Source organism: Mixophyes fleayi, chromosome 8 (assembly GCF_038048845.1).
Source record: "Mixophyes fleayi isolate aMixFle1 chromosome 8, aMixFle1.hap1, whole genome shotgun sequence".
NCBI lineage: Eukaryota > Metazoa > Chordata > Amphibia > Anura > Limnodynastidae > Mixophyes > Mixophyes fleayi.
In genome coordinates, this window is record NC_134409.1 from 53,612,453 (window position 1) to 53,627,134 (window position 14,682).

The 14,682-nt window shown below is 41.5% G+C and overlaps 1 long non-coding RNA gene across 1 annotated transcript in view; it reads right to left on the reverse strand.

Annotated features, from left to right (window-relative positions):
- Positions 1 to 2,227: 2,227 nt before the first annotated feature.
- The window catches only part of LOC142100076 (uncharacterized), an 86,737-nt gene continuing 74,282 nt past the window's right edge, over positions 2,228 to 14,682 (reverse strand). The window contains exon 4 of the long non-coding RNA XR_012678687.1: positions 2,228 to 2,293. This is a non-coding gene — a long non-coding RNA (uncharacterized LOC142100076). The remainder of the gene's footprint in view (positions 2,294 to 14,682) is intronic.

Consider the following 14,682-nt stretch of genomic DNA (forward strand, 5'->3'; position numbering starts at 1 on the left):
ACAGATTAACAGCATCTCCAAAGAATAATGATGAGACTCGTTTGTTTAATTAACAGGAGCAACACAGAGTAACTAAGGGATGGCAAACAAACTTGACGGATTTTCTCAATGCAGTATAAGCAAACATTTCCTTTAATTAAATGGAATTATTTACCCAGAATCCCATCTTCCTTGAAATGAATGATCTTGAATTGTGCATTTTTGATCATCACTGGCAAAATAAGGATTACTGTTAAAAAAAATAACTATTCGAGCTCCTGGAATACAGTATTTGACATTTTCCATTGACAAACTTGCAGAGGTAAATACATAGCAAGATAAATATGAAGCAAATGAAAAGGCAACAATAATGCCCTCTACACAGTCTACCTTAGGCAGAAGTGGAACACAATAGGCTAATAGAACCATAACTCTTAGTTTACAAGGTCTGATTGGCTGTTGGCTTTCATTGATTAAAAGTAAGCAGTACTCACATTGACTGGTCAGTTTTTAACAAAATCTTAAACTGGTGTGGTTTTTCAACTGCATTGTGTATAAGTTGCCTGCACTTGATGACTGTGAACCAGAGTATACCTAAAGGGGTAAGTAATACTTGTGCAGAATGGTCTCTGTGTTGTCAGCTGTAAGGAACTTGTGCTCATCATAGCATATAAACACGTTTGGATGGTATATTGTACAAACGACAAGGGGTGGTGGGACTGAGTCTTTTATAATGGACAAGGATGTGCATTTTCTAATATAATTCAGAGTTTGGGTGTGCATTGTATAAAACCCCTGGACAGGCCTGCTCTAGGGGCTAGATTTACTATCAGGCGTGATGCATGGCGGCTTGAAGCGGTTTTCCGGCGGGTTTGCATTGCAAACAGCCAGATATACTAATGGGCGCATTTCATCTTCAATTTGAAGCCGCCGGCGATGTAACGGCGGGATGTAATGCTCAAAGCCGCCGGCGGCTTTGAATAGAACATGGCGCTTTTGCTTGAAATGACGGCACTTTCGTGTAAAGGCGGTTTTTTTGAAAATTACACCTGTCTCCTGGCCTGTTACTATTGGCTATTTTCAAAGTCAGGAGATTTGACATCACAAGCCCTAAACCACTGGCCTGACACTTTTTTCTCTGATAGGGTTTCGAGAAATTTTGTGAGAGGAGTTTGGAGGATAGTGCTTTGTGAGAGTTGGTGAGAGTTGGAGTTTGGTGGATTGGTGGAGCGATATCTGATTGAAGTGTGAGTAGTCCTGTGGTATTTTTCTGTTTTGTACATTTATTTTCTCATTTATTTTCTGTCTTGTATTTTTTGTATTTGACTTGTCCTTTGTTTGTGTTACTTGTGTGTGACTGTGTTGAGAGTGTGTCTGTAGTTAGTCTAGTTTGTCCTTTGTGTTTGTAAGTCTTTCTGTGTTTTGTGTTTCTCTGTGTGAAAATGTCCAGAGATAGGAGAGGAGAACAGGCTGAGGAGAGGGAGATGGAGGTTGAGGGGTCAGAGGAGGGAGAGGGAGAGGTTGAGGAGACAGGTCAGGGCAGGAAGACAAAGACAGGGAGGAATGTGCGTTTCTCACATGATGAGAATTGTGTGCTGGTGCACAATATCGTTCCCTGTTATGAGGTAATCCTAGGCAACCTGGCAGCCCAGACTCCTCTGAGGTGGCATCACCAATTGTGGGGGCGTGTCTGTGATGCCGTGAACGCGGTGGGCCCACTAAAGAGGACAGTGGCGCACTGCCGCAAGCGGTTTTCAGATATTAAAAGGAGGCTGAAAGAGAAGATGGCCCAGGAAAAGAGGGCAACCAAGCGCAGGGGTGGTGGCCCCCCTCTTCGTATTGAGTACACAACGTACGAGGAGGAGCTGCGCCAGATAATGCCGGCAGAGATTGTCGAGGGGATAAACGTCCAAGACACGGATTCACCCTCTTTTGGCCAAGTAGTCGGTGAGTTATTTGCATATTTTACTCTAACAGTATTTAAAATGTTCTTTTCTTTTGAAAAATGTTTTATTCTTTTTTGAAATGCTTTTTGCTTTTTAAAAGTGACTTTTTTCTTTTTCAAGTATATTTTTTACTCTAGTAGTTGTAAAGGTTTTTTTTTGTTTTTTTAAAAAAACTGTTTTTTTATTTGCAAACACATTTTTGAAATAAACTGTATATTTTCAAATTGTTTATTGCTGCAAATACATTGTATGCTTTTTTTTAAATACATCCAGATTCGCCAGGACCGCAGTACAGTCCAAGTCCGAGAACTACACCTCCACCTTCAGTGAGAGATTAGGGCACAGACGAGCAAGCAGGTGCGTGATTTCTGTTTAGGAGAGAAATAATGGGGTTAATTGATTTTCGGTGCAAAGGTTGCTGTTAATGTTTTGTTTGTTTTTTTTGGTTTGCAATGTGAACTTAGGGCTACATTTACTAAACTGACATGTTGCCTATAGCAACCATTCTGAATATACCTTTACTTTATTTATTGCATCCCACAAAATTACAGCTAAAATCTGATTGGTTGCTATAGGCAACATCTCCACTTTTTAAAGCACGCAGTTTAGTCACAATACCCCAGCATGTACTACACAGAGGGAGTACTAAAATAGTATTAGTCTACCCCAAATCACGGTCTAGCAGCATTTGGATGACTAAATTTTCATATTTGTAGGTTAAAAACACTTTGCTTATTTAGCCCCCTCAACCATACATAGTCCAAATGATAATGGGTATTAAAAGGATAATAAGTGCATCCTGAAGCAGGTAGCATAGGACAAGCAATCAGGGAATGCAAACATTGTGAAACAATCTGTAGCTGCTAAAGATTATTCTTTCCTAGCCAGTGTTCAGAATGCAATATACACACATATTATATACTATATACTTACCGTTATTTTTCATACACAGGGCCGTCTTCATACCAGGCACCTCACCCGGAGTCCCTGCAAATGTCCCTGAGCCAGATGATCAAACCATCATCACACTGGAAACAGTGGATGCCTCTGTGTCTGGCCTTCAGGATGTTTCACCTGGCCCTGCTGAACAACCAGAACACCAGCAACCTGCACCTCCAAGTATGGACCCAGCCAGAGAAATGGCGCTGTCTATTGGCGCTTTCCAGCAGCAGCAAACAATATTTATGCAAAGCCAAACTCGCCACATGTCCCAAATTGCGGGCCATTTGAGGCGGATACACCGCACAAATAGCCAGATACCTGCTGCAATCAACCGTCTGGCTAATGCCTGGGAACAAACCAATGTGCAGATGGCCCATTATGCAGATGGCCCATTCGTCCGTTCGCGAGGGGAATGCGAACGTGACCCGGCTGGCAGGGCAACTAGAGCAGGAACTTATTGCCCGCTTGCCGGCACCATTTTCTTCAGCCACCACCAGTACCGCTAGTACGCCGAGCAGATCAGCCCAGAGTACTCCTCCAAGGAGAGGTGCTCGCACCAGGGGTGGCCGAGGGAGAGGAGAGAGTGGCTTCCGAGGTGGTGATGTGCCTGCAAAAAGGCGGCCCTAGTGGGTTTTTTTTTCATTTGTTCAAATGTTTTTTCTTGCATATGTATGTATTGGCAAATAACCTTTATTGTGTTAAACTGTAATAAATGCTGTTTAATTTCAATGCTCTCAGTCTTTGTTTTCATCAAATTAAACAAGAGTATATTGGTTTGGGGAAAAATGCACTCATTTCACTTACACATTGACATGTGCCTGTAACTTTCTAGGGATGTTCACATTTACTACATGATGAATACACACTATCCTCTGTTTAAAAGTTAACATTTGGGCTAAAAAATAAAATACAACTCACATCCAACACATTTTAGATCAATACATGTTTCTCATAGTGTGCACTTACATGTAAATTAAAGCTGCTTGTAATGAGACGGTCTGTATTGTGCCTCCACCCCTGCGTGCTCTGCACATCACCAGATGTGACACGGACCCCTACTTGTTCACTGTCTACTGCAATAGTCGGTGGGGTAAGTTGATGTAATGCTAGATTATGTATCAAACAGCCAGCCAGGATAATATCAGACCCCTTTTCAGGTGCATACATAGCCACCCCACCAGATTATTCTAGTAACCTGAACCTGGTTTGCTATAGTACAAAGGTACGCTATAACACACCTCTACTAGTGGGTATGCGCCTCATTGAATTTGTGCTGTGCAGATGTGTGAGGATGCAGCAGAGGAGTCATAAGCCAGAAACCCATTCTTTATTTAGTAAATTTAGATTTGCTTTTACACTCTGTTAAGGGATTTGCTGCAATATTAAAATATAAAACAACAAATGTGGAAATCAGTAAATAAATTGCATGGTGGGAAAACACAAGAGAAAAAGAAATCAAAACAACACTGCAATTACAAGACACTGGCCCTTTAACATATACAATCCCAGAGGAACAAACTTTGTACATGAAATGGCCCTTTCCCTTCTGTTCTGATTGACCAAATACCTCTAACAGCACACTGTTTGAACAATCTCGCCGCTCACAAGCAGCGCTTTCATTTTGGTCTTTTCCATGGCGGTTTTCCGGCGGCTTTATAAACCCCCTTATAGTAAATTCGGCTGTTTGTATGTTGAACATTGTTGAAACCGTCATGGCGCTTCATACAGAGGCGGGTTTGGAAACATCATTTCTGGTCGTTTGGACGGCGGGTTTAGCGTTAGTAAATCCGGCGATGGCTAAACTGCCGCTAAACCTGCCGAAAGTCGGCGGTTTTACAAACACGCCTGATAGTAAATCTAGCCCTAGATGTGTGATATATTTATTCATGTCTCAGTCACCCATGGTGTTACAGTGCCTCCATCAGGAACAGTTTTACTAAGATATCAGCAGGTAAGGAATGATGACTGCACCCACCTGGAGTTGGGTGGGGTACGAATTTACGGTTGTGGTGTGAACGACAGGCAGTAGGATGAAGGCAAAAAAATGAAACTGACTTGGACGACTGCTAATAAATGCTGACTGACCTTAATAATGACCAAACAAGTTCCTGATAGTGTGAAAAAAATCACTATCAGCATTAAGGACGGCAGCGTGTTTTTACGTCATTTTCAATTGCGACCTCTATATCAGTAGTTTTAAAGCGGCACCATTAAAGTGACTACCACTGCTGGAGATTACCTGGGAGAATCCTGTCTGTATCGCCTGACATAGAATAAAAGCAGAAATCTAAAAGGGGGACAAGCTAATGTGGCATGTTTATTAATAGAGGTAGGTAAAGTGAATAAAGTTAAATTATGAACACAATTTAGTGCAAAATGAGCAAAATACAAATGATGTGTGGCATATAACATTAATTCAATAGCAGACTAATAAATGTTAGTAATAACTCCTGATTAATAACATTTATTAGTTTAGCAATGAATAACACACACTCTGTCTAGCAGCAATGCTAACTCTGGCTAACAATGTGAATATGACAACTGTAGAAGAAAAAAGGACAATATGTTTCTCTGTAATAACTCTGTACTTTCAGATGGTTATCTGAATAACAAATAGTGATAGCAAATATAAACTTGTATAGTTTTGAAGGCAGTTTTACCTCAGTCTTTAATACCTGCAATGTAACACTCTGCATAGTGTATGTAACGGGTGCTAGTAGAGATAAAGTCACACAAACCACAACCCCTTCCCGACACCCCAGGTACTCACCCGATCCCAAAGGAACACTATGAAATGCACCATGCTCTCCTTTGAGGCAATCCAGGAACCACATTTCATGGCTGATCACCCTTGCGCATCCGCCTTTGCTGGAGCCTGACCTTGGGTACCTACAGGTGAAGAACATTAATAGGTGATAGGTGTCATACAAAACAATGAGCAATTTGGCATGGTACCTGCCAGTGACCAGCTCACCAATGATCACTTCTTCTCCTCTGGGAGTGGACCGATCCTACTGCTGCTCGCCGGTCCTGTGCCACCAGTATCTGCCAAGACACAGCCACTCAGCAGGCATCCACGCCCACCATCTCGGCTATTAAGACCACCTTGTCTTGGAGCTAAGGACTTTATGTGCCCTTCTGGACCGGATCAAGGGGCCTTATATGCCATTCTCAGCAACCTAAACATTTAACTACACAGGGTCTAACACCCTCTTACACTACCCAGAGTCTAGAGTCCTGCTATGCAACTGTAAGGACCTACCGCCCTACTATCCACAAGGACTTAATGTCCCTATAACCACTAGAGCTTAATACCCTTCTGCTCTATCACGTCCTAGCTCCCTCTCACACTGTCAATGGCATAGTGCACTCCTAAACGGGTGGATACCCAACTATAGGGACCTAGTGCCCCAGCAACTCTAGGGGCCTAGTGCCCAGAAAACTTGTGCTCTGCTCTACATCCTGGGCTTTGTGTCTTGCCACTGACTAAGGGCCTCTTACCCAGCTACCTTATGGGCCTTGTGCCTAGCCTAACTAATGGGCCTTGCGCCCAATCTAGCTAATGGACCAGGAGCCCACAAACTTTCCTAGGGGCCTTGTGCTCCAACTAGCTACTGGGGCCTGTTGCCCCTTCCCTAACTATAAGGACCTGGTGCCCTAATATCCTACCTAATGGGCTCTGTGCTCAAATTCCCTAACTGGGCTCGGGCCTTGTGCCCCCCTACCTAGCCAACAGGCCAAGTGCCCAGACTGTGCCCACAGGCCTTGTGCCCGACCTACAGGACTAATGTACTTACCTTTTCGGCATCTTCAGGTCTTCCAGACCCACCATCCGGCGGTGCCGCTTCTCCTCTTCGGCACTGGCTTGTTCGTTGTCTTCTTGGAGGGCGTGCTTTTAGCCATTAGAAGGGATCCCCGCCGTTGATCTCTTCTTTCACTTGATCTCAGCGTTTTCCGTCTTATTTCCGGCAAGCGCTTCTTCCGGCGTCTTCCTTTCTTGACTTGCTGTCCTCTTCTCATAGCAGGGTAGCTCCTTGCACTTACAAGGGCTCCCTGCCACCTCCGCCACCATCGCCAGTTCTTCTGGACTTCCCATAACATCCTCTTGTCACTGCTCCACCGTTGGATTGACACCAAAATGGCGGCACCCGGCGGCTTTTAGAGCTTAGTTCTGAGAGCACTGCAGCGTCACACGGGATCGCCACGAGCCCTGATTGGCTGTGGTGCCAACAATTCATTGTCCAGAGGTAAACCAAGATTGGCTCACATTTCTGGGTGCCAGCAGGGGAAAGTGAGCCCTGATTGGCTCACTTGCCCACTGCTCCCGGGACCTGCAAGTAAAGAAGAGGAGTACTCACTGCTGAAATGCAGTACTGGTGAGTAGTTTTCAGTCTCTTCCCACTTTGCCCTCTTCACGGGCACCTCGGTGGCTGGGCAAATCTCCACAGTGTATCTAAAAATCTGCTTTAGTCATAACCATGGGATTAACATTATGGTTTGGTACACCTCTTGATCCTGCTTCTCACAACATTCACTGAGTTCCGGATCTTTCTCTCGGAACATAGGCTTACATGTCACTTGAACAAGACTCCCTTGGCATTTAGTAAGTTCTAGAGTCTCCATCTTAAAACACAGACTTGCTTGTGTCTAGTACAGGGTAGTGCATTACAGTGTATATTATAGGCAGTCCAGAATCTTTTCCAGCATAGCAGCCTATCTCTCTGCCTGCATCCTCTCAGTTTGCTGGCCCTTCCAGAAGATAGCAAAATGGTGACTCCGCTGGAGTATTTATGCTACTCGCTGCCAGATTTTTCGCAGCATCAGAGGTTATTTGTGAATTTTATCATTTATATCATAGGGTGACAATGTATTTTACAGTGGAGATGGGAGCTGCATTGGATAATGTACAGCATGGTGGTGCAATTGTTAGCACCAAGCGGATCTCAAGAAAAGCTTCCATTTGAATATTGGTATACAATACTTGACGTAAGCAGACAGAACACACTGCAGGATATACACATGCAATATCAAGACCCATTAGAACCCATGCCAAAAATAAATAAATAAACATTAACAACTCTTATTACTGTTAGTGACATTTTAAAAAAAAATTTTTTTTTAACATGAAATACAATAATCCAGATGTTCTTAAAGTGTACTGTGAATTAAATGCATTTTTACAGTTTCCCTTACTTGCAAACACATGTTCTAGCATGCATACATGTAGTCATTACTATCAGTCAGCACTTACACCTGTCCTGTATCTGGTGCAAGTGTTACAACTAAAAAATGTACCTAAGAGATACCCAGAGCTTGAATCAGAGGATTGTGCGTGCACTCAACGTCGACATGCCCTTACTGTACATTACCTACATGCATCTGCCCCTTTTCTTCGCCATTCCGTCCTTTAAATCGTAGACAGTCAGAAATGTAATTTGCGTTTGGACTTGTAGGCCATGCAATTGCAGTCACTGGCATAAAGTCCATTTTTGAGCATGCACAAAGCAATTTCAAACAAGATATGCAATGCAACAGGATTTACGTCCAAGATGAATCAGGACCATAGGCTCTGGGAGAAATAGTGCACTATATATAAACTGGTTTCAAGATTCAATATTGTCATTGCACAGTGCTTACTATCTTTACCAAAAAGGTCAGATAGCTGCTCTTGTAGTTGAATCTTATGAAAGGAAGCAGAGTAGAAGATAAAGAATTTCAACAGGACACGTGAACTGAAAGCAAGGTGAACAGCCAAAAGAACAGTGGCGGCAAAGGGCTGGGGAAGACAAGTGACAGTGGGGAGTTGGGAAAGAAGGGACAGACAAAGGACAAGGAGAATAGGCAATAAAGACACTGACAATTGTGATATGAGGGATGTTCCAGCACAGATTTCAAAGTAATGGAACCTTTAAATAAGCTAAATGAGCTATTTTTATATATATTTAACATCTAAAAAGCTTGGTGCCAAAAATGATGTGGTTAAAGTACATTGCTTATTAGAGATTGGAAGACAGTATAATCTAACATGATTGAACACAGTGCAAAGATTTATTAAAGGAGTCATTTTGATGTGTTTCTGTGTTATTTGTGATTTAGCAGTGGCACTGCATACAGTTTTGTTTTCTAAGACACAAAGTTAAGAACAGTCAGGGCACTGTACAATCATTCATCATTTCAATTAATTTAATGAATCCCGCCTGTGGTTGGGTACAGAGAGCAGGCAGGATGATGCTGAAGCAGTTTAGTGATTGGCAATATTAGATTTTGCAGGAAACGAAGCTGGAAATTGGATATTGCAGATCTTTAAACTCAGCAGAACCACCTTGTGAATTAAAAAATGAGATATGGAAAAATTGCTTGTTGAGAACAGCTCTATTGTATGAACTTATAGGGGTAGAGTGTCACCATCGCCCCCATATTGATATATCTGCATTATTACATGTAGGGAAATAATAATGTAACTGCCTGACATTAGTATTGTATTTTATGTGGATAAAGTAAATATTAAAAACATTTCTTATGTGTGTGTGTGCGCATGTGTGTGTATACATATATAAATATAAATATAGAGAGAGTATGAGAGACAGGCAAAGACAGAGAGAGACAGAGAGAAATATTTCTAATAAATAACCACTTTTAAACCTGTTTAAACATCCAATGCCGGGAGATTTAGATGTTCTCTTAGTGCTATAGTAATCAAACCTCCATGACGTTAAAAGCATCTGATCAGGGATATCGATGTGTTCCCTTTATGTGTTGGTTAAATGCACATAAGAAATAGCTAAATCATGCCTCAGCATTGCCTATCTGTATCCAATTTGCCTATCTCATGGTTAACTCAGCTGTCTTATTTTGTATGTTTGACTAAATGATTGACCAAGATTTCAAGTAGGGAGAGAGTTTAAATTCATCAGCCACATCACAGTTCCTTTTCCAGGCTATGCGCATGGGGAAGGGTCTGCAAACTGTTTTCCCATTGAACATATAAGTAATAGATATCCAATACCCGGTGTATTTTATTGCATTGAGGGGAATATTTTTTTGTAACATCTCATGAATGTGGTGTGTGCGCTGAGTAATTGGTATATAGAGAATATATTTTTACTGTCATCCCTAAGACTTCCCATCCACACAGGGATGGAAGCCTTCATCTTCCCTACTGTCAGAAGTCGTGTCTGATTGCCAAGCAACCAGATGCATCAGACCCGGTTGGCCGGCAGTTCCTTCTCCGCAGGTGCGGTATGCTATCTGGCACCTATCTGGCTATCTGATGTTTATGTGGTTCCACAATGGTTGGTCTGACTCCTCAGTTCCTGACTTGGCTTTCCCTGACACTTCTTTGAATCATCCTTTGGGCTCTGTAAGATTCTCCTGGTATTTGACTTCAGCTTGGCAGACTACTCTGTTGTACTGCACTTCCATGTGTACTGCGCTATCTGCACAGTTTGACCATGGCTTTACAGGCTATCTGACTACCTCAATCTATCTCGCTGAGTGCACTCCTAGAGAACCACGACCTGCGTGTCTCTCGCAGCTAACTCCAAACTCCCTTGCGAAGACCAGAGACACGTTAGACTCTGCTTCTCCAGAGAGAGTTGCGTCAAATTCAGCAGTAAGCTCTTGATTCCTGATAGTGAAATTATGCATTTTTTACACATCCCCACCACCAACGGTCGCTCACATAGCGAAGCAACATGTTGCACAATTAAAATAACTCCATTACATCTGCATATATTGTGTGAGGATCTCTTTGGAAACTTTGTAAATGGTTACCTATATTTTTCAGCTTATAGATGAATTTGGTTAATAATCAAGGATTTGCAATATTTTTTGAAAAATGAAATGCAAAGCAAGGTTACTAACACAATCATAGGACAGTGGTGCACGCAGGGGGGGGTTTCTGAGTCTCTAGAAACCCCCCCCCCTGCGCTAACAAAGTGGCCACTGTCCTATACAGCAGCCGCGGCGCTATCAAAAAAGCGTCCGCGGCAGTGCTGTATTGCATACAGCACCGCCGCAGATGCTTCTTAGACAGCGCCGTGGCTGCTGTTTAGGACAGCGCTGGCAAAACGGCAGCAGCTCTCTCTCGTGTTTTGGTTTTTTTTTTGGGTCGGCGGGGAGAAACCCCCCCCCTCCCCTCTGGCAATCCTTCATGCGCCCCTGTAGGAGGGATCTATGCAAGAATTTGCCTTATTATTAAACAGTACATCAACATAACACAATTTTAAAAGTACATTTTCATGAAAAGCAATTTTATTTTAATTAAGTATTTTATATTGACAGTAGACAGAGTCAGTGCTGTTATTCACACATGGCAATGACTGCTGCCTGAATAGGTTTGCGGTTTTTCTTTTTTGTGGGAAATCATCTTTCAGAGCAACGATGACAAATGACATTTTGGGGCAATAATATCAACAAGTCATGTCGGAACAGTATGTCCAATAGAAGTCTGTTACTTTTTTCTACTGAAGACTCTGAGTGCTGACCAAGGGTCCCTTATGTACCAGGGCCCATGGAGATAATGGGGCTTGCTGCACAGGGAAATAGTGAGTTGTGGGCCCCGGTTGCCTCCTCCCTGCACCAGGGGCCACAGCTCACTAGTTCTGCCCCCCTAGCAGACACTTGCTGCCGACGGCTGCACAGTATGTGCAGGTCCGTCCAGCCGTGACAGGCAGGGACAGTGTGCTGTCCGGCTGCTCTGATTGTGTTTAAAACACAATCAGAGCAGCCGGGCAGCACACTGTCCCTGCCTGTCACGGCTGGACGGACCTGCACATAGTGTGCAGCCGTCGGCAGCCTAAGATTTTAGAAAGGGGCGGGGCCTAAATCGCCCTCCCTAAATCGCCCCGGGTACAGTACTTTTCTAGATCCGCCCCTAGCCTCTGGAGAGCAGCAACGCTGCCTGAGAGGGGTCTTCGCATGCCTCTCCTGCGATGTTCTCCATAGCCAAAAGGGTCAAGCTCCGAAAAGCTAAGCTTTTTGGAACATGATAAAATTGCCTAGACCGTTATTGAGTATTATGAGGATTGTGGTTTAATACTGTAATTTGCCTAAGGCAGGATATGTCAAATATATCAGGAGATATCTTTAATGGCAACAAGACTTTCACTTAGACTCCAAACCTTCAAGCGCTTCCTGAAAACTTACCTCTTTAGACAAGCTTATCCAATTCCCAAGACGTCTTCTTAAACTCCCTAGGCTATTCTAATTAACACCCATCTACATGGTCAAACTTACATTTATTCTCCTTCCATATTTAAAAAATCTTCTGGACCCTGACTGGATCACATAAACCAAAAACGCACTTTTTCCCATTGCTCTCTGGCTGAACCTATATGTAGTAATTGAATTTAATCTTGTGTATTAAAATGATATCTCCCTATAGATTGTAATCTTGTGACCATGGTCATCTTTATGTTTAATTACTGCATTTGTCCACAGTTGTAAGGCACTGTAGAGTATGCCGACGGTATATAAATAAATATTAATAAACAAATAGGTAAGAGTCCTAAATCAGTTTTCCATAGTTGATTACACTCGTAATGTTTTCTATATGTTGTACATGTACAAGCAGACTATTCAAACCTTCATCACCAGGTACATACATTCCATAAAGAGTTTACACAGTGGCAAATATTACATTGAAAGCAATAAAAACGGTCTATTGAGAATTATTTCCTGAGCAGTGGTGTGTAGCAGGATAACTGACTGTCATTTCATTTTACTTGGGGCAAATGTATATTTAATTGAATTTATTCTGGTAGTCAGACAGCCCAGAGACAGAACTCAGGATTTAGAATGCGTGGCCTGGTTAAGAGTTATTAATGTATTACACATGTTAATTATTGCCATGCACACATATTTTAGGTTCTGTTTAATCCAAATTCTTATTGAAAAAGATATGAAAATTAATAGGTTATGCTAATCGGCACCTCTTTCCTTCCAATAAACACCACATTCTGTATTCATACTGTGCATTCTCATCAGCAAACTTAAAGTAATTCACTGATTCCTAAGTTTTGTACTACTGTGCAATTGTATCTAATTTGTGCTTATCAAACAACATTGTAGATTGCCTTCAACAATGTACAACCTCCTGTTTCCGGGCGTAATCATTAGATTATTTTTAAGCTCTTTAAATAATAGCTTTTAAACCAGCACTATCATATTTCCTTTATCTCTGTAACTTTCGCTGAGGAATCTGCAGCTTCCTTCAGTCTGTTGGAGTCATTTATAATGTAAATACCCTCAGTCTATTGCTTTTTGTTTTTATAGCAATTATTGTTCAAAAACAATATTTTTAAATAAAAGTTTGTTAAACAATTATGTTTTAAAGGACAACTTTCAGTATTTTTTAAAAAAAAAAAAAAATCTCTATTAAATAACAAAGAAGAACCGAATACAATAATATAATATATAATTAAATATATAATATTTATTTTTAATATAATATAATAAATCAGATATAATTAAATCAGATCAGACAATGCATGGAGTACTTGCACAAAATTCACAAAATGTTCTACTTTCCATATAATAATTTTATAACATTATGTTAATGTCCAGAACAGAAAATATAAAAAACAAAAAAACAAAACAAGAGGTAGACTAACTAGTGGGGCTGTACAGGAAAAATAATGATGTCACATTAAAATAGCGGAACATCAAGTTTGAGACAAGATATAAGAGGGGTGTGTGTAGGAGGGAGGTAGGTGCAAGGTTGGGTTGCCAGATTCAAATCTAGGAATGGGGATATGCTTGGGCAGTCATTACAGCATGTAAAGGCATATGACAGATTGCAGTGGACCGATCTTACGAGTAAGCATAAGTCTCATCATAATTGTCTAATTAGAGACCATTTTGTGGATTCAAAAATTTTCATGATGGTCTAATGGGTTTCTGTTGGTAGAAACTCAATGTATGGGCCCCATTTCATATAAAATGTCTCCACTCCCATCTCTATGTCTGGGAGAGTTACTCTCCTGTCAAAATAAAAGACCTCTAACGGGTCAATTTTCACTTCGGAGAGTATGTGGGGAAGAGACAGATATCCAGTGTCTCAAAATTATTTTTTGGGCAACAGTCACTATGACTATTAACATTGGTTTGATGCTAACTGTGGGAAGATGTGGCAACCAAGTTTAAAGATCCACAGACAAGAGGGCATTTTGGTCTTTTTGCAAAGAAACATTCAAACTAGTATTCAGAAATACATCACCTTATCCCAGAACCTAGCAATTTTCCTAGAGGACTAAAAGTTGAGGAAGAAGGTAGCATCGTTCCGCTCACATTTTAGACATCACCCTGTCTCAGTGGGTACCATATGTTTGCATTGGCTTTGTGACTCTTACGCCCTGTTGAGTGTTTTCAGATGTCTTTCCTGTTACTTAGCTGATATAAGGGTTTTCATTATTTGCTCACAATGGTTCAAAAGAACTGTGTCTTGTAGGGCTGGTATGTCCCTCTGCCACGTATTTATCATCTTTGACCAGGTATGGGTTGGGTCAGTTGATATTAAATCATCATACAGGTATCTGCGTTTACATTTATTTCTAGTGAGGAAATGTAGCAATGATTCAAGCATATCTGGTGTCGGTAACAAAATCTTATTGTGGGTAATGGACATTGCGTAATGTTGGGCTTGATACATGTAGAATTGATTGTTGGGTAAAAAAATTCTCCCTGAGTTGTTGAAAGGCATACAGTGTGCCCCATATATCAAAAATATCTTTTATAGCAGCTATAACCTTTTTCTTCCACTCGAGGAAAGTAATGCTGTCCAGACTTTGGGTGAAAACTAGGTTTCCCTGAAAAA